This window comes from Siphateles boraxobius, unplaced genomic scaffold (assembly GCF_051911475.1).
Source record: "Siphateles boraxobius isolate OS27281-9 unplaced genomic scaffold, OSU_SipBor_1 5, whole genome shotgun sequence".
NCBI lineage: Eukaryota > Metazoa > Chordata > Actinopteri > Cypriniformes > Leuciscidae > Siphateles > Siphateles boraxobius.
In genome coordinates this window covers 16,428,325-16,454,525 of record NW_027509141.1, presented here as the reverse complement: position 1 = coordinate 16,454,525, position 26,201 = coordinate 16,428,325, and the positions used below count along the sequence as shown (strand labels likewise).

The 26,201-nt window shown below is 40.8% G+C and overlaps 1 protein-coding gene across 5 annotated transcripts in view; it reads right to left on the bottom strand.

The window, feature by feature from the left end:
- elovl1b (ELOVL fatty acid elongase 1b) overlaps window positions 1-26,199 on the bottom strand; it is a 38,626-nt gene extending 12,427 nt beyond the window's left edge. The window contains exons 1-2 of one of the 5 annotated variants that reach the window (XM_077202932.1): window positions 26,100-26,199; window positions 25,705-25,788 (exon numbers count right to left, since the gene is read on the bottom strand). The gene's annotated coding sequence lies outside the window, so the exon portion shown is untranslated. Of the gene's footprint in view, window positions 1-25,704; window positions 25,840-25,880 lie in introns of those variants that run through there. The other 4 variants (XM_077202936.1, XM_077202935.1, XM_077202931.1 and 1 more) reach the window with 4 other exon arrangements.
- Window positions 26,200-26,201: the final 2 nt, after the last annotated feature.

Below are 26,201 nucleotides of genomic sequence, written 5' to 3'. Positions count from 1 at the left end.
TTATTCACACTACCGTTCAAAAATTGGGAGTCTACTTTTTTTTTTTAAAGTCAATTATGCTCACCAAGTTGCATTTATTTGATAAAAAAAGTATAGTAAAAACTCAAATATTGTAAAATATTATTACAATTTAAAATAACTGGTTTAGAAATTTCAAATGGAAAGCATTTATTTGAAATAGAAATCTTTCTTAACAATATAAATTTATTTACTGTCACTGTACAGTATAGTGTATAACATGAATTAACCTATTTTCGCCCCTTTGAAAATATCTAATTTCTAACATATCTAATACCATAATATATTCTACTGAAGTGGCTTAAAGGGTGTTTTTGTACCAGAGTAGATTTTAGTTTAATACATATACATGTATTAATCATAATAATAATACTAATAATAATAAATATATATATATATATATACACACACACACACACACACACACACACACACACATACACACATACACACATACACACATACACAGTGGTAGACAAAATTATTAGAACTTATTAGAAGTTGTCTCTTCTACTCACTAAGGCTTCCTTTATTTGATCCAAAATACAGCAAAAACAGTAATATTGTGAAATATTTTTACTATTTAAAATAACTGTTTTCCATTTGAATATATTTTCAAATGTAATTTATTCCTGTGTTGGTAAAGCTGAATTTTCAGCATAATTACTCCAGTCAAGAAATTACTAATTACATAATTACTGCTCAAGAAAAAATTATTATCAAATGTTGAAAACAGTTGTGTACAATTTTTTTCAAGATTATTTGATGAATAGAAAGTTCAAAAGAACAGCACTAAAAAAATCGTACCCTTCTTATCATTTTGGCCACCGCTGTGTATGAATGTAATCTTAGAACTGTACGATTTTTTTATGTTTTAAAAGAAGTCTCTTCTGCTCACTAAGGCTTTATTTATTTGATCTTATATATATATATATATATATATATATATACACACACACACACACTCACCTAAAGGATTATTAGGAACACCTGTTCAGTTTCTCATTAATGCAATTATCTAATCAACCAATCACATGGCAGTTGCTTCAATGCATTTAGGGGTGTAGTCCTGGTCAAGACAATCTCCTGAACTCAAAACTGAATGTCAGAATGGGAAAGAAAGGTGATTTAAGCAATTTTGAGCGTGGCATGGTTGTTGGTGCCGGACGGGCCGGTCTGAGTATTTCACAATTTGCTCAGTTACTGGGATTTTCACGCACAACCATTTCTAGGGTTTACAAAGAATGGTGTGAAAAGGGAAAAACATCCAGTATGTGGCAGTCCTGTGGGCGAAAATGCCTTGTTGATGCTAGAGGTCAGAGGAGAATGGGCCGACTGATTCAAGCTGATAGAAGAGCAACTTTGACTGAAATAACCACTTGTTACAACCAAGGTATGCAGCAAAGCATTTGTGAAGCCACAACACGCACAACCTTGAGGCGGATGGGCTACAACAGCAGAAGACCCCATCGGGTACCACTCATCTCTACTACAAATAGGAAAAAGAGGCTACAATTTGCAAGAGCTCACCAAAATTGGACAGTTGAAGACTGGAATAATGTTGCCTGGTCTGATGAGTCTCGATTTCTGTTGAGACATTCAGATGGTAGAGTCAGAATTTGGCGTAAACAGAATGAGAACATGGATCCATCATGCCTTGTTACCACTGTGCAGGCTGGTGGTGGTGGTGTAATGGTGTGGGGGATGTTTTCTTGACACACTTAAGGCCCCTCAGGGCCAATTGGGCATCGTTTAAATGCCACGGCCTACCTGAGCATTGTTTCTGACCATGTCCATCCCTTTATGACCACCGGGTACCCATCCTCTGATGGCTACTTCCAGCAGGATAATGCACCATGTCACAAAGCTCCAATCATTTCAAATTGGTTTCTTGAACATGACAATGAGTTCACTGTACTAAAATGGCCCCCAAACCACAGTCAACAGATCTCAACCCAATAGAGCATCTTTGGGATGTGGTGGAACGGGAGCTTCGTGCCCTGGATGTGCATCCCACAAATCTCCATCAACTGCAAGATGCTATCCTATCAATATGGGCCAACATTTCTAAAGAATGCTTTCACCACCTTGTTGAATCAATGCCACGTAGAATTAAGGCAGTTCTGAAGGCGAAAGGGGGTCAAACTGGGTATTAGTATGGTGTTCCTAATAATCCTTTAGGTGAGTGTATATAAGAAAAGAAAAAAGAAGCCAAAAATAATTAAGGAATGTTTTCCACAATACCGATCAGGATTTTTTCAGCCGATTCCGACAACCAATTTTTTTTTATCATGATCGGCCATTACTGATCCTTATCCAGATCATTCAAGCTTAATATAAATGTTATGTAAGCTATCTGTTGACTGTCAATGTTAACCCTGAAGGCATTTTGAATGCTTATACGTGATTTCAAGTGGCATACTTAAAAATAATGGTATTTTTTAGTACATTTAGTAATTTTATACATATTATTATACAAAAAAACAAGCAAAGGTATCAAGTACATTTTCTTAATTGATAGAATACAAGAATACAATAAAATACAATTTTAAAGAAAATTGATTTTGATCCTGTTTGGAGGTTATGTTACACCACTGCTGGGAAAACCCCTGAAAGAGTGATGCAATTTATTGATTTATATTGTTATTGTTCATGATTTACATGATGACTATTAGAAAGTATATATGACAGGTCATAAAATCAAGTTTTGACTTGTTCACAAGCATGCCAACTGCATCTGCAACTGAGATAAATGTTGTTGATATCTCAAAGCAATCAAAAGTTATGGCATTTTGAACCATGGTAGACTTTTTATCAAAAGTCCAAAAACCTCTCCAAACAAGTGATCAGAGAGTTAATGAACATAAGAACTACCTACATGTTACGCCACAAATCATAAACATATTTAGAATGAGTCACAAGTACTAAGATCCTGGTTGATGAGTGATGATCTTCCAACAGAAGTATACCTGTCAATCTGAACGATCAATCCAGTCCAAACGAGGTCAGTGTAAAACAATGTTTTACTTTGAGTTGAGATTGGTCTCAACACATTGGCCCTCATTTATCAAAAGTGCGTACACCAAATTTCCAGCGTACACCTAGCGTACACCCAAAACCACGGTGACTTTGAGATTTATCAATATGGACTTTGGCGTACGGCACGCTCAAATCCTACGCCAGCTCAGGAGGTGGTGTACATGTACGCACGTTTTGAGTTAGTGCGGAAATGCGCAGAAAAACAATTCCTAACACCACAAAACGCACTGACAAACTAAAAGATATGACATATTATGACCCACTGTGAAAAAAAACAACAACATAGTAATTATAAACTTCAGTGTTTATTTTTGTGCAACATGGACTTCAATGTTTAATTTGTGTGACTTTACCAAAGCATTTGATTTGAAGGCATAGGCCTATGTATTCCTTCAGTTGCGAGTCTGTGCGCTTTACCTGACGTTTCAAAATGACATTCTTCTTTTAAATAATAATAATAATACAAATAATAATAATAACGACATTCTTCTTCTAAATAACAATAATAATAAAAATCATAATAATATTCTCCTCGTTCGGTGTCAGCTGGAGGCTTGGATCCGGGGGGCCTCCCCCTGTCACGGATCACAGAGGAATCAGACAAGATGGTAAGTTATCAGTGTTTATTTTGCAGAAGGATTGCGGTCGGAGATAACAGGTGAGAAGAAGTAACATAGAAAGTTCAATGAAGCTTAGCTGTGGTTTTAAGTCTCTCTCTTTCTTTCCCTCTCTTGCAGGTGGCGTGGCGATGGCTGGTACGGATGGGTTGATCCAAGATGAGTGAAGCGACGGTAAGTAGAAGGTAAGTGATCGGGAAGTCTGTGAGCCATGGAATGACGAGACCAGACAAGTGACTGCAGTGAAGGTGAGTGTTTTATAGTCCATATGGTTGATGGGACACAGGTGACGGTGATTAGTACTCAGGGGATAATGAACGGGGAAAAGTCTGGTTGGGTGAAAGGGAACGAGTGGGCGGAGATGGTGATCTGGATGATATAACCCTGACAGTACCCCCCCCCTCCCGAGGCGGCTCTTGACGCCTGAGACGGGCGCTGCCGGCGGCGAGGTCGACCACGACCCCTGGGAGCCGGACGATCCGGATGATCACTGTGGAACTGGGTGAGTAGCGTTGGATCCAAGATGTCATCTCGCAGGACCCAGGAACGTTCCTCTGGTCCGTAGTCCTCCCAGTCCACCAGGTACTCCAGCCGAGGACCTCGCCGCCGAGAATCCATGATAGAGCGGACTCGATAAATGGGCTCCTCTTCAACGGGAACGGGAGGAGGTACGTCAGTGGGAAGGTTATCTGAGGGAACAGGGGTGACAGGGTCAGTGAAGGGTTTAAGTAAGGAAACATGGAATGAAGGAGCAATCCTGAAATGAGGGGGAAGATTGAGCCTGTAGGTCACTTCGTTCAACTGCCTCTGGATGGTGAATGGTCCGATGAATCGAGGACTCAGCTTACGGCAAGGTAGACGGAGACGGATGTCTCGAGTCGACAACCACACCTTTTGACCTGGCTGATACTGAGGGGTGTCGAGTCGGTGACGGTCCGCTTGTTCCTTGTGTCTCCGTACTGCCTGCTGTAGATGCACATGAGCTGAGTCCCATACCCCCTCGCTCTGATGGAACCAGAAGTCGACAGCTGGAACCTCCGAGGGCTCACCCGACCAAGGAAAGAGTGGAGGCTGGTAACCAAGGATACACTGGAAGGGGGTGAGCCCGGTGGTGTTCTGCCGCAGAGAGTTTTGGGCATACTCAGCCCATGGGAGGTAACGGTTCCAGCTGTCCTGGTACTGATGGCAGTACGTCCGCAGGTAACGTCCAATCTCCTGAATCTTCCGCTCAGTCTGGCCGTTAGTCTGCGGATGGTAGCCTGAGGAAAGGCTGATGGTGACCCCGAGGAGTTTGAAGAAGGCTTGCCATACTCTTGAGATGAACTGAGGTCCCCGATCCGAGACGATATCCTCTGGGAGGCCGAAGTTCCTAAAGACGTTGTGGAATAGAGCTTCAGCTGCTTGTAACGCAGTGGGAAGACCAGGTAAGGGAATCAGCTTACAACCTTTAGAGAACCTGTCCACAACAACGAATACGCAGGTAAAGCCTTCTGAATTGGGTAGATCAGTCATGAAATCGACACCAATGTGTGACCATGGTCGCCTGGGAAGAGGTAACGGCACGAGCTTGCCTTCTGGGACTCTCCTCGGGGTGTTGGTGATGGCACAGACTGAACAACCGCGGATGAACCTGGAGACATCTCTGGAGATGGACGGCCACCAGTACCGTTGACTGAGGAGCGAGAGGGTACGATTGCTACCCGGATGTCCAGAGCCCGGAAGGGAGTGAGCGGAGTCCAGAAGGGGAGTACATAGATGTGGAGGTACGAAAATACGCCCTTCTGGACCTCCCGGCGGAGCGGGTTGACGTGTCAGTTCCTGGGCGATCTGTTGGTCAACCTCCCAGACGATTGGACTGAGGATTACGGCTGGAGGGAGGATAGGTTCGGGATGAAGATCTTCAACAGAGGTGTGATGGAGTCGTGAAAGTGCATCAGCCTTGCAATTCTTACTCCCGGGACGATATGACACCACAAAGTTGAAGCGTGTGAAGAATAGAGCCCAGCGGGCTTGTCTAGGGTTCAGTCTTTTAGCCTCCCTTAAGTACTCCAAGTTGCGATGATCGGTGATTACTGTGAATTGATGTTTAGCTCCCTCCAGCCAGTGCCTCCACTCCTCAAGGGCCAGTTTGATGGCCAGCAGCTCTCGGTTACCGACGTCATAGTTTCGCTCCGCCGGGGCTAATTTCTTGGAGAAGAAGGCGCATGGAAGGAGTTTGGGTGGCTCACCCTGCCGCTGAGAGAGAACTGCTCCTACTCCAGTAGATGAGGCATCTACCTCTACCACAAACGGAAGGTCCGGGTTTGGATGAATGAGGATGGGAGCAGTGATGAAAGTTTCCTTTAAACGCTGGAAGGCCTGTACTGCGGAGGGAGATAGGGACAGAGACTTGGGCCGTCCCTTGAGGGAAGAAGTGAGGGGAGCACTGATATGACTGTAGTTCCGGATGAATCGTCTATAGAAGTTCGCGAACCCCAGGAATCGTTGCAGTTCCTTTACGGAGGAGGGTTGTGGCCAGTTCTGGATAGTTTCCACCTTCCTCTGGTCCATTTGGATGCCCTGTTGGTTGATGACATAACCCAGGAAGTGAACGGTAGAGGTTTGAAATTCGCACTTCTCCAGCTTCAGATATAACCTGTGTGCTCTCAGCTTCTCGAGGACCTGGATGACATGTTGATGGTGCTCAGACATAGAAGAAGAGTATATGAGTATATCATCAATGTAGACGATTACAAAACGGTTGAGGAACTCTCGAAGGACTTCATTCATATGACCTTGGAAGACGGCAGGAGCGTTGGACAGTCCGAAAGGCATGACCTGATACTAGTAGTGGCCCGAGGGGGTCACAAAGGCAGTTTTCCACTCATCTCCATGCCGGATTCGGATCAGATTATAAGCACTTCTAAGGTCCAGTTTGGAGAAAATGTGTGCACCACGCAGCTGTTCCAGGGCGGCAGGTACCAGAGGAAGGGGATAGCTGAATTTGACAGTCTGAGAGTTAAGATGACGGTAATCGATACAGGGCCGCAAGCCTCCGTCCTTTTTGGCCACAAAGAAGAAGCTCGAAGCGGCAGGGGAGGTAGATGGTCGAATAAACTGCTGATGTAAAGCTTCCTTCACATACTCCTCCATGGCCTTCTGTTCCGGGATGGACAGAGGATATATACGACCTTTGCGAAGGGTGGCTCCGGGTAGCAAGTCGATGGCGCAGTCCCATGGCCGGTGTGGAGGTAGTTTGGTTGCCAGTTCCTTACTGAATACGTCCTGGAACGCCTGGTACTCCACTGGGATTTCGCCTTGAACTTGGACTTCAGGGCTTTCCACCGAAGTAGAACAGACAGGAACTCTAGTTTCCCCCGCGGGTGACTTGGAACGGGACGAAGAATGAACCTTCTGGATGGAACTGAGGCAGGATCTATGGCAATCTTCACCCCAACGGAGTACCTCTCCAGTTCCCCAGTGGAGTACCGGCTGATGTTGTACTAACCAGGGACGTCCCAGGATGATATCCGCGGTGGACTCCTCCAGCACCATAAGAGAAATTTCCTCAGAGTGTAAACAGCCGATACGAAGAGTTAGAGTGGGTGTATAATGGCGAATTCGACCACGACCTAATGGCTTGCCTTGTATGGTTTGGACGGGAAGATCTCGGCACAGACGGCGTCGCCGAATATTCAACTTTTGGAGAAACTGGGTGGATATGAAGTTCCCCGCAGACCCGGAGTCAATGAGGGCTTGCGCTGGGAGACAAACACTGGAGGTTAATACATGTACTCTGGTACGTGTGAGAGGCTCAATCTTCGGGGAGAGTTGAATGGCACTTACCGCCTGTCGCGGAGGTCGTACAGGGCAAGAACTGAGGAGATGCTTGTCGGAAGCACAGTATAGACAGAGGGAATGTTGAAATCTGCGCTGGCGTTCAGCTGTAGAAAGGTGGGTGGAGTCTACTTCCATTGGAACTGGTGCTGGAGGAGTGACTGAAGGCGCCGGAGGCGGAGAACTTACAGTGGGTACAAACCTATCACAAGCGGTGAGACGCTGGGCTGTACGGATTGTCTGCTGGATCAGATTCTCTAACCCCATGCTGTCCTCATACACCACCAACAGCTGGCGGACGTTGGAATTCAAACCATGACGAAAGGCGGTGATCAGGGCGGTTTCATTCCAGCCGCTAGCTGCGGCTAGTGTGCGGAACTGAAGCGTATACGAACTCACTGAAGAATTTCCTTGACGGAGGTAATAGAGTTGGTCGTGAATGGACAGTTCTGATATTGTTTGCCCAAAAACCTCTTTAAAGTGCTGTTTAAAACTTGAGAAGGATTTGACCACCGGGGCATCTGAATCCCACAATGACTGTGCCCATCGAAGTGCTTGACCAGATAACAGTGAGATAATGAAAGCCACCTGGGCGGTATCACTACGGAACTGATGCTCATTCATGGAGATATACAAGGATACCTGGAGAAGAAACCCACTGCAGTTTTCCGCCTCACCAGAGTAGGGCGCTGGCCGGGCCATGGGACTCGCAGAGGCAGTGAACGAAGCAGCGGGAGGTTGCGGAAGTGGAGGTGGTGGAAAGAGTGCCGCGGCGACCGGAGGATTAGCCGCTGAGGAATCCTCTTCTAAATCCGACTGATTCTGCATAATTACTCCTTTCTGTGGTCTGGTCTTCTGTCACGGATCACAGAGGAATCAGACAAGATGGTAAGTTATCAGTGTTTATTTTGCAGAAGGATTGCGGTCGGAGATAACAGGGGAGAAGAAGTAACATAGAAAGTTCAATGAAGCTTAGCTGTGGTTTTAAGTCTCTCTCTTTCTTTCCCTCTCTTGCAGGTGGCGTGGCGATGGCTGGTACGGATGGGTTGATCCAAGATGAGTGAAGCGACGGTAAGTAGAAGGTAAGTGATCGGGAAGTCTGTGAGCCATGGAAAGACGAGACCAGACAAGTGACTGCAGTGAAGGTGAGTGTTTTATAGTCCATATGGTTGATGGGACACAGGTGACGGTGATTAGTACTCAGGGGATAATGAACGGGGAAAAGTCTGGTTGGGTGAAAGGGAACGAGTGGGCGGAGATGGTGATCTGGATGATATAACCCTGACACCCCCAGTCTGACTCTGGCTCCTCTGACATTTAACAAAAAGAGACAGGGTTGTGTAAATTTATATATTCTAAAATATAAAGAATATTTTTTATATATATTTTACTATACATTCTCTTCAATGTAGCCTACATGTATAATCAAATAAAATGACACAACCCTGTCTCTGTTAGTTAGATGTCAGTTTTAATGATAAATGTTTAATATTTTTAAAATGAAAACAAAAAGAAGCAGGGTTGTGTTTTATATTTCGTGTTGTTATAAATATATACGTTGCCTGAACCACATTTGTGTGGCCATTAATATGTTTAAGATTTTTTTTAAATGCAAAGAGGCAGAGTGGTGTTTTATTACATATTTTGTTTTATTGTTGATGAAAAGAGGCAGAGTTGTATTATACCATATTTCGTTTTATTGTTGCCTAAAATATACATAAAGAGATAAGAGTAGCCAGAGCGTGCTGAGTGACGCGATCAAGAACGCCGCTGTTGCATTTGCAGAATAACCGGACTTGCGTCCTCTCGTCCTCGGGAGTTCGTTCTCCTGAGTCGAACTTCGCAAGTCTGAACTACCAAGGACGCAAGTCCGAAGTTTGCGTACTTGGTATTGAGAAACGGCCTCGATCTCCACGTCGGAGAAGTTTAACTTCTTTGCCGTCTTCCGTGTGTTCATGGCGTAAAATGAGGGCGTGGGGGAAGCGGAGACTTGAATATATAGGGGCGTGTTATTCTAATGACGATCGTTTTCAGCCGCGGCATTTATCATGGGCAGGTATTGCGTACACCTGGATTTCAAAGGTACGCACAGCTTCATAAATCAGGCGGTGAGAGGAGTGTAAGCATAATCTTACGCCAACATATAGGCCCGTTTCTACGCAAGAATGATAAATGAGGGCAATTGTCCCCACCCAATATACACACCTCCAGTTTTCAACATACCTAAGATCCAGTTTTCATTGGCTGCATTTCCAAATGACGTTGGATGTCACTGTGTAATAATTGCGTCACGATCGGATCCCGGAAGTCCTATAGCTTTAGCCAAGCGGCATGTAATGTAATACTGTGAGAATTTTCTCAAGATCTACGCATCATGTTATATTATGCGTGGGCTTGTTTGAATCGATACAACCTGCTCTAAATAAAGCTGTGCGATTTACTATGGTTTAGTAATGTTTTTCAAAATTAAAAAGCAGAATGTGGTGCAAAAGCCTCATCTGTAAACTTTTTACGGTTTTTAAGTCATCAAATTGCGATGGGTTCGTGAGATCGACCTAACCTACTGACTACCGATCAGGACATATAATTAACTTTTCTGAGTGAGGATGCAAACAAATATTTGAATCAGACAATTTGAACTGACTCACCGACATAAATGAAACATATCAACGGTAAAGGCCAGTTCACACCAAGAACGACAACTATAAAGATAACCATAACAATAACTACATTAGCATCTACACCAATAAACAATAACGCTGTTTTTTCTTAGCACATACTGCAGTTTTGGTTGTCTACTAAGTTTCATGCAACAAAGTTCGGGAGGAGCACGTTCAGGTAATCAACCAATCAGCACAAGAAGAAGCTGGTACAAATGTAGCCTTCTCTCACCTCTGTCCCATGTAAGTGTCAGAGCATCCATCCACCAGCCAATCACCTCACTCTTGACTGGTTTTCTATCCCAGTCAAAAGGGAGGAGTACTCTGGGTTCGGGCCAAATTCCCAGCTTGTAGCCCTCTCCCGGACAGCACGCCAAAAACGCATAAATAACTATCTATCTGATTTCATGTATGTGTCAAATCAAGAAATGCTCAAGCTATTTAAAGTGGAATGAATTCTGATTGGCTGTCACTGATTTTATTGTTCATCAGCTGGGAAAAAAAAATCTCTCAAAGTGATTCCAATGATGTTTCCCACGAATTGGGATCTTGCCAGAGAGCCCAATCACCTTTGAATGTAAACTAAACGAGCCAATGGACATTGGCATGCAAGATTTGCATCTAATTAGATTATCTAGATTATCGGGAAGAAGCCTCTGTCCCTTTCTTGGTGTGACGGCGCAACAGCAGTGGTCGCGATCTCGGAGAGCATTTAAACGGCTGTTTTCAAAGCTTTTGAAAGCGCTGTGCCTTACATGAGAGTGCTGTTCATTCAGCTTGAGAGAGGTTGCCCTTGAGTACACACTGCAGGCTGCACTATTTCCTGCTAGTTGTGCCGTGGCCATGTCCCCTGTGCACTTCAGCGCTTTACAGGGAGCTAAATTTCCCTGAAAGAGCAATATATTTCAGAATAGCCAGGGTGACCTGAGGTCCACAGTAAGGGCAAGATGTGGAGCCTCCAGTCCTTACTATGGGGGGCCAGTCGTCTCATTCGGGGCTCCGCTGGACGATCAGATGTCGATTGCTGCATCGGAGGGTGAGCTTGAGTCCTCCGGGGATGAAAACTCAGCAACATTGCCCCCTACGGGGAGAGTAGCGTTGCCCGTGCCTGACCCAGAACTGACGGCTATGCTTACCCGGGAGAGAGAGTTGGGTTCGAGTTAAGGCCTCCACCGTGTCCTAAACCCTCAAGGTTGGACGATTGATTCTTGGGGCGGCTCGTGCTGGTTTTCAGCACACGCCCTTGCACCTTTGTTTCCGGAAGTGCATGAAGAGGTCACCAGATCGTGGACGGCACCTTTTTCTGCCAGAAACCAGTCTCAGCCTCTTCTGCCATCAACATCTCACTGTCAAAGTCAGGGAGGATGAGGAGCACGTCTTGCTAGTTGCCTTGAATTGGACCAACTGGACCTGGTTCCCAGAACTCATGCTCCTCACGACAGCCCCTCCCTGGTGCATTCCTCTGAGGAAGGACCTGCTTTCTTAGAGATGGCGCACCCTATGGCACCCGCGGCCAGACCTCTGGAACTTCCATGTCTGGCCTCTGGACAAGACGTAGAGGATTTAGCTGATCTACCCCAAGCGGATGTTGACACCATTACTTCGGTGAGAGCCCCCTCTACCTGGAGTGCTTACGCCCTGAAATGAAACCTCTTTGTTGAATGGTGTTCTTCTCGTCGGGAAGACACCCAGAGATGCCTGATCAGATCCGTGCTTTTCTTCTGGCAGGAAGGGTTGGAACAAAGGCTGTCTCTCTCTATACTGAAAGTGTATGTTGTCGCGATTGCAGCACGTCACAATGCAGTAAATGGTAAATCAGTGGGTAAGCATGACCTGGTCAGCGAGGCTAATTCCTCCTCGCTTTCACTCTGTACCTTCTTGGGATCTCTCATTGGTTCTTACGGCATTGCAGAGAGCCCCCTTTGAACTAATGCAGTCGGCCGAGTTAAAAATCCTGTAGATGAAGACAGTGCTCCTGACTGCTCTGGCTTACATCAAGAGGGTAGGGGACATGCAAGCATTTCTGGTCGACAAAGCGTGCCTGGAATATGGGCCGGCCACTCTCACGTTATCCTGAGACCCCAGCCCGGATATTTGCCCAAGCTTTCCACAACTCCTTACAGGAACCAGGTGTGTTGAACCTGCACGGCACCTCGATGACAGATATATGTAGAGCTGCAAGCTGGGTGACACCCAAATAATTTGCGAGGTTCTATAGCCTTTGTGTAGAGCCAGTATCCTCCCATGTGCTCGCTTCCCATAGCCAGTAACACCGGAGACCCCGCTTAAGTGTCAGCTTGCTGCACCATTCCCCTCCTTAGGACCAAATGCGTGCACTATTCTGCTCCAGTAGAGTTCCCCAGTTGACGAGCCCTGTTGAGTTCCTCTACCACCACCTTCGGCCGTCAGACTTGGCGGAGCGTCCGAAGCCAGGCCTAGGACTCATAAGTAACCCCATTGGTTGACTTCTGATCCCTACGTTGATCCCATATGTGTATTCCCCTAACGGCGAGCCTGTGTCTTTCCCTTGGCAGAGTCCACTTATCTGGCTCTGACTGGGTATCGATTCCCCCCAACTAGGCCGGAGCTACATCAGAGACCTTCCATATGTGGTACTGCCCTAATTGCCATCCTTATGGGTAGGATGTGGATTCCGCAGCGTCCTTTTCCAAAACTTGAATGGGTAAGCTTTCCCAGTGTAATCCAATAGTCTCGCTGTATGGGCCATGCAGAACACCAATGATTGACCTTCTCTGCGTAAGCCCTGTTCCAACTTCTGCCCCAGGAGGGTGCTGAAAGGGGCAGCAATAGTGGCGCTTTGTCAGGAATCCCAATTCGTCGGTACGACGGCGTGACTGAAAGGGAACGTTTCGGTTACGTATGTAACCCGTAATCCTTGTTTCCTTGAATGAGGGAATGGAGACGTCACCTCGCGGTTACATGTGTAACCCTCACTGACTGACAGAGTTCGTACACCTTTTCCAAGGTCAAATTCAAGCAATTTTCAAGCACTTTCAAGGTCCATTTTAAAGCTTTTTCCAGCACCTTACACCACCGTAAATTACATACCAATACATAGTCAAATTTATTATTTAGTGTTTTTATCACATTAAAAGAGATAATGCTATAAACAGGCAAAATTGTGTTTCGTAATAGCAGAAGGACCAGATATTTAAGTTTTATTTTTCAAAATGTATCACTGTCTAAGTAGATAATGCCTATGAATAATACTTTTCATTATATTAATGTACAAATATGGCTTCCAAGATAATATGATTTTCAGTCTGTAAAACTGAAGAAATTTCAAGGGCTGAAAATATGAAGACAGAATTTGAACAGAAATATTTTACAGGCCTTGGTTTTGGGACACATTCTTGATATAGCTAGACAAGGTTTGAACAAAATCTGAGATCAGTGCAACAACAACCTGTAATTAAATTTTAACTCAGAAGACTATGACAGTGCACAGGCACCTGCCTGATAAATGGCCAATATTAATTGAAGAAAAGAAAAAAAGTATTTCATTGCCAAGACATATATTTATCTACTGGAATAGAGCAGTGTAAATATTGCATAAGGCCATTCTCAATCTTACAGTAGGCTACTTGCATGACACTCCATCTGACACGATTACTGTTCAGCAATAACGATTGTTGTTGTGCACTGGGCTAACGTTTGCAGGTTTTAATTTGCGGGTAGTTAACGTTACAGTTACTGTGCTGTAACTTTGATTATGTTCACTGCATATTCCACAAATGAACATGCCATAACGGACATGCAATACTAACATTACATTATCACACCAAGTACTTTCATTCACTAATGGCCCTTTCAGACAGGAGGCGGAATGCGCTGCGCTGTGGAACCCATTTATTTCAATGGCTTGCGCCCCGCAAGGACGTTTTGTTGCCGAGTCGACCAAAACGGTACGCAGCATTTAGTGAGCTCGAGCGCACACTGCGGTCAAAGTGAAAAATAGTTCAACTTTTGCCACAGCGCTCTGTGATGATTACCTGCGCGGCCAATAAAAACGTGGCATCCAAACATGCGCGGAAATCAAAATGAAAACTCCACCTACTTTTGCTCTGGCCAGCGTACCGCAAATTGCTCTGTATCTGAAGGGCTACATTTTATTTCTCCATTTAATAAACAAACTATTTAATCAGATAGGTATTTGTTGTGAAAGAAATACAGTTACAATTTCAAGCATTTTCAAGCATTTTATCTAAAATTCAAAACCTTGAAAACACAACATCAAAATTCAAGAATTTTCAAGGATTTCAAGCACCCGTACAAACCCTGGACTGAAGGAGGGAACAGAGATGTCACGTCTAGAGATGCACCGATTGATCGGCTGGGGACCGGAATTGGCCGATTCTCACGTGATCGGCCATGACCGGCGACCAGCCGGTCAGTCTTACATATGCCGATTTTATGCAAGTCAAATGCACTCTGGCGCCGCATGATTAACATCGCGCAACATCAGCATCACACGTGCACACGGAACGCACATGTAGGAAACCGCGTGGATTACGGCCGTTTCACAAATTTTTTCCGGCGTGCATGTTAATCAATGAGTGCATTCACACCGGGAGCAGGAGCAGAGCATGAGCATCGAGCAGGAGCGTCACGTGAGCAGCAGTGAAGAGGGAGTTTCTGTGCAAAGTCTATTTCTGCTGCACTGCTCACGCTCAATTAAAGTGAAAGCACACTTTTGATGGACAAAATAAATATGATTTCACACAAAAAGTTCCCAAAATGCACAGAATCTGCATGGCTGGTGTGTTTTAACAAGAACTGGAGTAGGCTATGTCAGAAAAGAAAATTAATTTTCTTTTTGAAATGAACAAATTGTTTTAGTTGGATATTGGATGTGAAAAGAAGGGAATGGTTCTTGCATAACACTGCACTTTAGATGTGTGTGAATTTCCCACACCAGGAGTCATTTATATAGTTCTATTTTATAGCGATTACTGTTCAAAAAATGTTCTATGTAAAATGTTCTACTAAAGAAAAGCGAGAAAATAAATATTTGTTTGTGCTGTAAAGTGGATAGAAAAAAATGAAAAAAGGAATCGGCTGAAATCAGTATCGGCAGGTCAAACTCAATGAAAAATCTTTGAATATCTTTATTGTCATAGTTGTCATCCTTGGTGTGAACAGCCCTTACTGCTGATTTAATTTCACTATTGAACTTTAAAGAAGTGTTTTAAGGGGGTTCACACACAGTGATTAGCAGCAAAAAAGTGACCAGACATCATTCATTTTCATTGAGAGTTGCACAAGACAAAAAAAAAAACTTGTTACCTGACCCGCTTTTTGGGAAAGCCAATGGCTAAGAAAATCATGAATTATTTTCAACCCTATTATCACTAGTAAAATCCTTCTGAATATACGATATAGTGTGTTTATTCTAGAACTGAAAACTGAACCTCCCGGCCTGCATTTATAATATTATTCACAAGCCGAGGCGAGAAATCAGTGCAACTCCGTAATGATGAAGGGGGCTATTGTTGTACGCCACCCGCTCTTACCAGAAGGACAACAGAGAAACACACCCTGCCACACAAAGCCAGCATCTATAACATCACTAACCCTCATAAATACAAAAACCTCCTCCAGACCAACAAGAGCACAGGCCTCAGTGACCATACACATATTAAAAACACCCTGTGTTCTTTTTGCATAACCTAAATCTAAAAGCTAAGCTGTCATGTTCATGCAAATAATGTAAACTACTATGTCCAGTCAAAAAGAAATCTGCATAAACTGTGACACATAAACCAATGATTTGGACAGATCATTAGAAAATGTCAAACATACTTTATTTTTTTAGTTCATGCAAAGATTTATAAATGGATGGCGTGCTCCAGTGAATACTAGTAAAGCTGCGAGGATATTAATAATAAAAAAAAGCAACTCTAAGCTGGTAGAGAAACTCAACAGGGCTCCTCAAGCTAACATTTGTGGTATAGGTTGTTCAAAACCAAAGTGGATTCACTGACAGCACCTGAAGTACCACTATACACCATTAACACTTTGTTTGGACATGTGTTTAAATACATTTTCCCTTAAAACAACCTTTTGAAAAGGTGGTGCAACAATCAAGTAAAAAAAAAACATTTTATTAGTGTAAACATCCTAAATCATTGTTTAAATATATATTAAATATTTAAATTTGTTTAAAATATTAAAATAAAATTTAAAGTTAAACACTTCTACAATACTTTTTATAAGTTTGAAGTGTTACGTTTAAACACCATTTTGGAGTAAGGTTAGGTTTGGTGTAAATGTAAGGTTAGATCTATTACAGTAATTCATATAATTCCTTACACAGTAAATAACTAATATATCTAACCCTATATTTAATTTAATTTTAGAGTAAAATTACTGTTACATTTAGTTAATGTAGTCACTGTATAATTTGAAAGTGAAAAACAGTACATTGACATTCCCAGAATTCCCTGGGTGACACTTCACATTTGATGTATTTTCATAGAAATAACTAGTTATGTAAATTATGGTTTTTTTATGTAATACAAAGTTGTTATGTTGTTTTTAATCGTATTTTTACAATCTTTTACCGACAATCATTTTTTACAGTGTAGAAACCAAATTTGATCAAACGCATAATTATGCATGTTTTTTTTTTTTTTGTCATTTATGAAGTGATGCATATTTCGCATTATAAACCACATGAAATAATTGGAAAGAATTAGATGATCTACAGTACATACAATCTCTACTCTCAGCTTTCCACCAGCATGGCACAGTTATAATGGTGAAAAAAAAAACCCACTAACACCCAAGTCAATCCTATAGCAACCAATGCTGCTACACACCATAGAGTAAACACATGTGCTGATTTTAGCATGCATTTGGGAATGCAGTTACGCATTATTTTCACATTTGCACAGTTGACGATTAGACTGCAATCGTTGCATCCTTGATGAATAAAAGTATTGATTTATTTTATTTCTTTCCCAAAAATAAAAAAAATTCTTACTGACCCCAAACTTATGAACAGTAGTGTTTAATGTTACAAAAACTTTCCATTTCAGATAAATGCTGTTCTTTTGAACTTTCTACTCAAAGAATCCTGAAATAAAAATGTAAATAACTGTTTTCAACATTGATAAGAATGATAATGTTTCTTGAGCATCAAATCAGCATATAAGAATGATTTCTGAAGGATCATGTGACACTGAAGATTGGAGTAATGATGCTGAAAATTCAGCTTCGATCATAGGAATAAATTACACTTTACTATATATTCACATAGAAAACAGCTGTTTTAAAATGTAATAATATTTTACAATATTACATTTTTTTTAATTAAATAAATGCAGCCTTGGTGAGCAGAAGAGACTTCTTTTAAAACCTTAAAATAATAATAATAAAACAAAATAATAATAATATTATCATATATATCTATTATTATCATTATTATATGATGGATTTGGAGGTCCTGGGCTGGTGTGGTTACACATGGTCTGCGATTGTGAGGCCGGTTGGATGTACTGCCAAATTCTCTGAAACGGCTTATGTTGGAGAAATAAACATTCAATTCAAGGGCAACAGCTCTGGTGGACATTCCTGCAGTCAATATGCCAACTGAATGCTCCCTCAAAACTTGCGACATTTGTGGCATTGTGCTGTGTGATAAAACTGCACATTTTAGAGTGGCCTTTTATTGTGGCCAGCCTAAGGCACACCTGTGCAATAATCATGCTTTCTAATCAGCATCTTGATATGCCACACCTGTGAGGTGGATGGATTATCTCAGCAAAGGAGAAGTGCTCACTAACACAGATTCAGACAGATTTGTGAACAATGTTTGAGAGAATAGGCCTTTTGTGTGCATAGAAAAAGTATTAGATCTTTGAGTTCAGCTCATAAAAAATGGGGGCAAAAACAAGTGTAATTTATAATTTTGTTCAGTGTATATATATGTGTGTGTGTGTGTGTGTGTGTGTGTGTGTGTGTGTGTGTGTGTGTGTGTGTGTGTGTGTGTGTGTGTGTGTGTGTGTGTGTGTGGGTGTGTGGGTGTGTGTGCGCCTGCGCGTGCGTGTGTGCGTGTGTGCGTGCGTGCGTGAGTGCGTGAGTGTGTGTTTGTAATTTCATCAAGGGGAATAAGATTTGATCATAAGCTTTGCTGCAGCAGGAAGTGAAAATCTTGACCATATGACCGGCGTCATGGTTTTTTTTTAAGTATCAGGCCATTTTGGCAAAGATTATGATGCCTTCAGTGTGTAAACTAAAGCTTTACTGGATCACTGGACTTTACAGCAGGACAATGATCCCAAATATACATCCAAATCTCTCAAAGCTTGGTTAAGGGATCAGTTCTGAATGTTCTTGAGTTACCAGATTTATTTTTGCTTGTAAATCTTTGGTGAGATTTGAAAGAAACAGAGTGAGCACGGAAACCAAAGAATATAATAAGTTGGAAAGTTCTGCACACAAGGAATGGCCTAATATTCCAGTAGAAAGTGTCAGCAGCTTGTGAGCACTTACAGGCAATGTTTATTTGAGGTTATGAAGAGTAAAGAATTCTCAACAAAATTTGATTCTTGAGTGTTGCATAACTTTGTACATGGATGTTTAGAGCCAATTTGATTTTTTCAGTAACTCTCAGAATCACTCAAATGTGTATTAATAAACTTTATATGATGGTTTACTGATACCTAAGTTGAAGTGTTTTTGTTTACAAAACCAGAATGTCTTGCAGGTCAGAAGGGGTTCAATAATTTAGCAGATCTAAACAGGTGAAGCTGGGGAGGTGGAGGTTTTTTTGATAGTGCTCCGCAGAACAAGCTTAAAGCGAACACTGAAATAGACTATTTAAATAAAACAATGGTGAGTTTTTTTTTTCTTTTCTTTTTATATAAAAAATTCACTTGGTTGTGTAATCTGACTGCTAAGAGTTAAGGAGATGTGAAAAAATGTGGTCCTCCTGTTATTTGTGGTCCTCCTGCTGTTAAATGCTGATGAGAGAAGAGACGAGATGTTAACACAACAAATGGAATTTAACCACCTCCGCACCTGGAGTCCTGGACATGACTTTCATTAAGAGTCAATTCAGAGAAGTCCTAAAACGTGGTCAATTCGCCTCACTGGCACTGCTGAGAGTGTGTGAATTGAAGCAGAACAGAACTAGGCCACAAGAAGAACGATAAGGTTTAAGCATTTAATTTTTTCTCTTTTCTTGGGTCTGTCCTGATTTCTTATTACCCTATTTTTATATCTACTGTAACTGGCACACAAACACCGATGCATCCACAGATGTATGCACACTGCAAACAACTTTATTTGAACGATCTGTTCATATGACACAATATTAATTGGTAAATTCTGCTCACGAGCATCTCAAAAGCAATGCATCTGATAAGAGAGAAACCTGATATTTACTACAGTATAGTCAGTAGTGATAAAGATATATATTCTGCCCTAGAAAAGCAAAACGCAGTAACATCAAGTTTTATCAACATCATATTATAATTTTTTTCAAATTAAGAAATGTTACTAGATCACCAAATCCGCATAATTAGAATGCTTTCTGGATGATATGACACTGAAGACTGGAGTAATAACTGCTGAAAATTCAGCTCGCCATTTACAATTTTTAAAATATATTAAAATAGAAAGCAGTTATTTCAATTGAAATAATATTTCACATTATTACAGTTTTTACTGTATTTTTGATTGAATAAATGCAGTCTCAGTGAGGCACAAATTCTGCAAAACTACTATATGGAATTATAGGAATTCTACACCCTCCTGGACATCTCAAATCAAACCCTGATAATAAGTTACAACAATTACAAGTTTCATCTTTTGAACAAAACAATCCAAAAACTTCTATCAGATATTCGATCTGCGAGAAAGAACAAGACAGAACAGCTCTTCTTCAAAGAAGTAAATCAAGAGCCACATCAGTAACAACGTACACAGACAAGGAAATTACTTTCATTCCAGCTAGTCAAGACCAAAAACTTAACATGCTTGACAGAAAAGACATTACTCAGGTTTTTTTCTCAGCTTACGCACTTGGCTTATTATTGCCGGTAAATGACAAGTTTGTCAATCTGTAAATTCCTTTTTTTAGCTCAACTAGGCCAACTAGAAACTGTTCCATACAAACTTTCGAAACACAAACACTCCCAGCCTTCCACTCATGTTCTCTTACTCGGAATGAATGGAAATCTGGGACTCTCTTATTACAAATGTCCTCTGTGTTGAGAGATCTGCTGTGGTGAGGGTGTGGTTTCTGTGAACTTCACCTGAGGAGTAACCTGAGGACTTAAGCAAAATACTGTACAGTTGTTTTCCGTTAGGAACAGTATTGTATGTTGTCGACAGTAACAGTAACAGTGGACGACAGTAGCAAATCATTTTTAATGGGTTACATTTAAGTATCTGTACTTTGTCAGAGAACTTTTATTTTGGGAAACTTTCACTTTTCCTACATTCTAGGCTTGCTGCGATAGTCGGGTGTTACCGGCGTTACACGGTGTGTGTTACATTGTGGTATAAAAAGTGTTGTTATTATTTTATACTACAATGATTATTATTATAATTTGTTTTAATAATAAAAAATACTTCAATAAAACTTTATACTACAATTATTATTATTACAGGTTACACTTTATTTTAAGGTGTCATTGTTACAGTGTAATTATATATATTTAAGTACTGAGTAATAATAATTAATTACATGTACTTACTATAGGGTTAGGGTAGGATTAGGGTTTGGTTGAGGGTTAGTTGCATGTAATTATGCATAATTTACGGTTATTACTACGGTAAGTACATGTAACATATGTAACACTGTAAAATAAATTGTTACCTTATTATATTATAATTATTATTAATACAAGTACAGCAAACCTAGAGATTAAAAAAAATTAGTTTAAAATCATTATCACAACTGTTTTTTAAAAATCCATAAATCAAGTAGCCCTAAATAGAGGTTAACCACTAACGAATGCTCTGCAAAATTAATGACAAAGAGTCGATTAAAATGTCAGCTGCTCTGAAGGACACTGAATAATCCACACACTGCATGAGTGTGTGATTACAGAGTGGTTAATAAATATAAGATGGTGTTGTTGAGGTAATTGTAATAAGTTATTTCAGTATGTGCTGCTCTACAGGACAATGTTCAGGACAGGGGGAGGTGGAAAAAAAGGCCTGACTGCTTATACGGCAAAAAAACGTGAGTACAGTAAATACTTGTGCACTCGCACAAAATGGCATCATCAAAGACCCCATTCAGCTTCCTGTAGCTCAGGTTTCGGAAATTTTCTGTCTCGTTTTGGAAAGAATCAAGCCAATGTTATTCTGTAAACCATACATCATGGACCACACAGGCCAGGCCAGCTTAAACCAGAGGAACACATGGTAAATCCATGCTGGGTGACCAGATAGAACAATTTAGGCTGGTTTAAAAGAGGTTAAGAACGTGTGTTTGTCTCAATCCAGCAACCAGGGGAAAAAATGCTATCACATTTCACAAACTCCCTTTGTACCTAACTGAGGGCTTTTACAACAAATGGCTCATCTAATAACAATGCTCCGTGGAACCATGGCAACCCCTGAATAATGCTAATGCCAAGATACAAAAGTTTATTGTAATCTTGGCAATGAAGGGTCTGGTGACATTTCAAAAAAGATTGTTGCATTAAGAAGGTTAAATTAGCCTGTCAGTGGCAGGTATATGAACATATACAGCGCCAAGAGTGTTTGCAAACAGCTATTTCTTCGTTTTCTGCGGTACACAAGAAAAAAAACATCATTTAAACTTCATCACTCTACCAAAATAACCCAGTGCCTAACCAGTACGATACATGGCCCCTGTCAGGCCTCCAAAACACAAAACGAATCTGTCAAGACAGGCGCTCAATCCAACAGCCAGTGCAATACCCTCTTTTTTGGTAATGGAAGCTTAAATGCATACTTGACCCAAAATTAAAATTGTGATCATTTACTCACCCTAAATGTGTTTTGACTTTTTATTTATTATTTAATATTTATTTATTTATTTAATGCAGTGCGGACAATGAACGTGAATAGGGCCCTATATATTCCAAGGGTGTGTCTCAACAGTTTCCCTTTTAGAAAGATTTCAGTTCTGCTGTTGTTCCAGTAGTGATGTTGTATAATAGAGATGTTAACACTTCGCCGAATATACAGTCATCAGTGTCCCAATCTGATCAGTGTGCCCATCTAGTGAGCCTTATCAGTGCCCGAATTCATGTACACAATATACTGATTCATGACCTAGGAAGCTAGAGAGCTGATTGATTTGATATATCAAAGTCTTCTGAAGCCAATGAATATATGAATAGATTTGTGCAAGGAACAGATTTAAGTTTAAGTTATTCCCCAAAAAGGATATTGACAGCCACAGTGATCATTCACTTTCATTGTATGGGAAAGGGCAGCTTGGACATTTTGCGATAAATTTGCATTTGTTTTCCACAGAAGTCAGTCAGACATAGGATTTTGAAAAACATTTCATTTCTGGGTGAACTATGCCTTTAAACGAAATGACCATTTTCCTTTACAACTGAAGCCAAATTATTAAGGTTGTTTATTTTAAAAGGAAGTATTTTGATTATCTGTATCAATCAAATCAGTAAAACTACTCACGAATATTTAAACAGGTGCTCTTCCTGAAATAATCTAGATTCCAGACTACTGGTGGAGACTATTGAAAAACTAATTGAAAAGAAGTGTGCGAGCTGTCACATCAGATACGAGCTCTGGTGCGCATTACTCAGCGCTGTTTTACGAGAGGAATGAGTGAGGAACGAGTATGTCACAGGGGAATGCCTCGTTTCAGGAATGAATGGAATTAAACTACAATGTGATTGTTTGATTCAGCAAGGCTGACTGATGTGTTTGGAGTGTAGAGAGTCAGCGTTTACACCTCACGCATTGAAACACTGTCAATAACGCATGCACCAAACATTCACACTGCTCTCTTAAATAAGCTTATTTCTTTACCACAAAATATTACAGCAATGTCACTTCAGGTTGGCAAATACATAAATTTTCAATTAATGATTGTCACAATGACAATGCTAATAGTCTCATTTGAAATCAAATTACACATTCAAAATACATATACAATGAGGTTAAAACGTCTGAGACCACTAGTAAAAATGCTCATATTTAGCATATTTTTAATTTAATAAAACAAAAATCATTATAAATTATCAACAACATAATTTGTGTGAAAATTAATTAAGGTAATTTCTCTCACAGTGGATGAACTCTAAGTCTAAAAGCTGCTGATAATGTTCTCCAGCATAATTTTCAAAATGATTCTAAGAGAATCTTGTGCTTCAATTGAAGAAAATCTGGTCTTTTGTACAAACAAAGGAATTCACATGGTCAATGTCACAGTTTTACTTATTTGATCTAGAAACTGTACAGAATCTTAAATATTTCTTATTCATTTTGGATAATCAACTTTAAAACATGACTTTGTGCACTTCTGCACAATTCTAAAAACTTCTCTGTTGCAAGGTTTAAATTAGATTTTGTATCACACAAAACTATCCAAAATCTCATTACAATCATTACAAACCAGAACTTCCCACTCTCTCTATTCTGTGAACTATTGGCAAAAAAAGAGAAGTTGGGATTTTGCATTAAAACTGCAATGCAACGGAAGAAGCGTCAGAAATTCTCTTCCGTAATGTGACGTACATCCGAGTGTAATGGATTATCAAAAAATTTGACTAAATGACTGAAGTAGTCCTGCATACGCCACCAGAGTGTATGTTGTTTCACTGGAAGGGCCAGGTATGACAATTCTATGAGACATTATTAAATGAATGAAACACATGCATTGCTGAATCATTAACAATAAGACTTATAATATGAATTTAGAAAACCGACAGGGTGAACAAACATTCATTTCATGCCGACTTTAAAGATTAATCTTATGAACTAATTGCATTCCTTACACACAATGTTCCAAAAAACTCTAGTGAGTCTTATCAAAGTTAATTTATGTCATTGACCAACAATGCATACAACAGTAAACCATCAAGTGAAACTTGACTAATATAGGTGTTCCTAAGTGATCTTTCCTCTTATAACAACCGAACGCCTACCAGCCCACAAAGAGAATGCAAAAGGTTAATGGGTGTTTACTGATCATACAAACTTGGCAAGGTGTCATTCATCTCCTCGGCGGAAACTAACAGAACTCTGAAGAGGAAACTTGCATAACACTTAGCAAGAGAAACAATCTTTCAACACACTAACAGCTAAGATGGAGCTCTTCTCTTAGGTTCGATTAAAATATTATCAGCAGTTCGAAGGAGAATACAGCAGTGTACGGGGTCTAACAGTTCATTCATTAAGCAATTCAATGGAAAACTAAACTAAACTAAACATGCATTGTGTTACAAGGCACAGCACTTATCTGTATAGTTAACACCTAAGTTTACACTGTAAACAAGTCAGTAAACAAGCTTCTTATTTTAACATTACATAGCATTACCATGAGGGACACTCACAGGTCACCTTCACTTGCCTTTGCCCAAGGTTAAACATTTCTGAAAGGGAGATCACCAATGTCTACAGAAAAGTAAACAAGAGGAAAAGTATGCCACCTCTACGGATGTAGAATAAATCATTTATTACAATACACACAAGTGGTGCTTTAATAGATAGTTCACCCCCAAAAATTAAATTTGGTCATTTAGGTTTGGAATGACATGAGCCTAAGTAAATGATTATTTTTGGGGTGAACTATCCCTTTAAAATTGAACTTGTAATCTGTTTAAACAGTCTATTGTTTTGATGCAAGCAACTTTAGGAGAACTGAAAGAAGAGTGATTTAGTGTCTTTGTTTCACTAATATCAGTTTCAAACAAAACATATGTGCTTGTTTCTGTAGCTCAACCGTATGGGTCTAGTAAGGGGGATTGATTTCCAGGGAACACATTATAATGTATACTTTCGAATGCACTGTATGTCGCTTCAGATAAAAACTGACAGGAAGCTTGACAAAATACAGACTCAAAAAACACAATCCCTGTAGAAACAAGCAGACACAGGAGAGCAAGGCCACCACAGGAAGTCAGCTTGTGTCCACTCTGCGATCACAGTAAAATCAAGACTATGGTTTGACAGAATGCACAATATACACAAACACCTTTGGAAAAAAAATGTGGATATGAATAAACTGAAACACTACTTATTTGATCATGTTTGAGTCAGTCTGCGAACATGATGAATGGTGAATAAACTTGAGTCTGTCTCCATCACTAAACCACTTTAGTACATTAAGACTTCATCATTTATCTTTCTTGATATTACTACTGCAATTTATTTGTTTTGTTAAAATTGAATTGCTCCTTTCTCAGTGCTCTACACTGTTACTTTATTGTTTTAATAATATATTACTTAAATAATAATATTACTTATTTATATATGCACTGATATTATTACATTGCATAATTTGACACCGTACGAAGTTATGCTGGCAAAACAAATGTGGTTTAGTAGAATTGAAGTATGGAAAGACTCACCTGTAACGGGTTCAGTGCTCGGGCTCTAAAAGCAGATCGTTTAAACGCTTTTGGCTCTTCGGATCTCGATTTCTTGCGACACACCTTGAACAAAAGACAGGAAACAACGCGAAGCTGAAATTAAACCAATGGCAGCCTTTCAGAGGCGGAGTAAACAGAAGTTGCTGTAACGTTACTTCTTCAAAATGTCACTGTTCTGCGTCAAACCACGTGGGAACCGAAACGTCAATTGCACGAATTAAAGGGGGGTGGGATTTTTAAACTAATTTTCCCATCCTTCTCTAAATACATATCTCGAGACCGACCACCCTTTGAAATGATGAAGCAGGGCTACAGTCCTCTTCAGGTGGGGATGATGTTTCTATCGACCTGCCCTGCTCTCGAAAACCACTTACTTTCGTGTTTTCCCTCAGGTGTTCCACCCAGCCCTCTGAGAGAGAGAGAGAGAGAGAGAGAGAGAGAGAGAGCGCATGCTGAAGACCAAAGTTACTGACTGG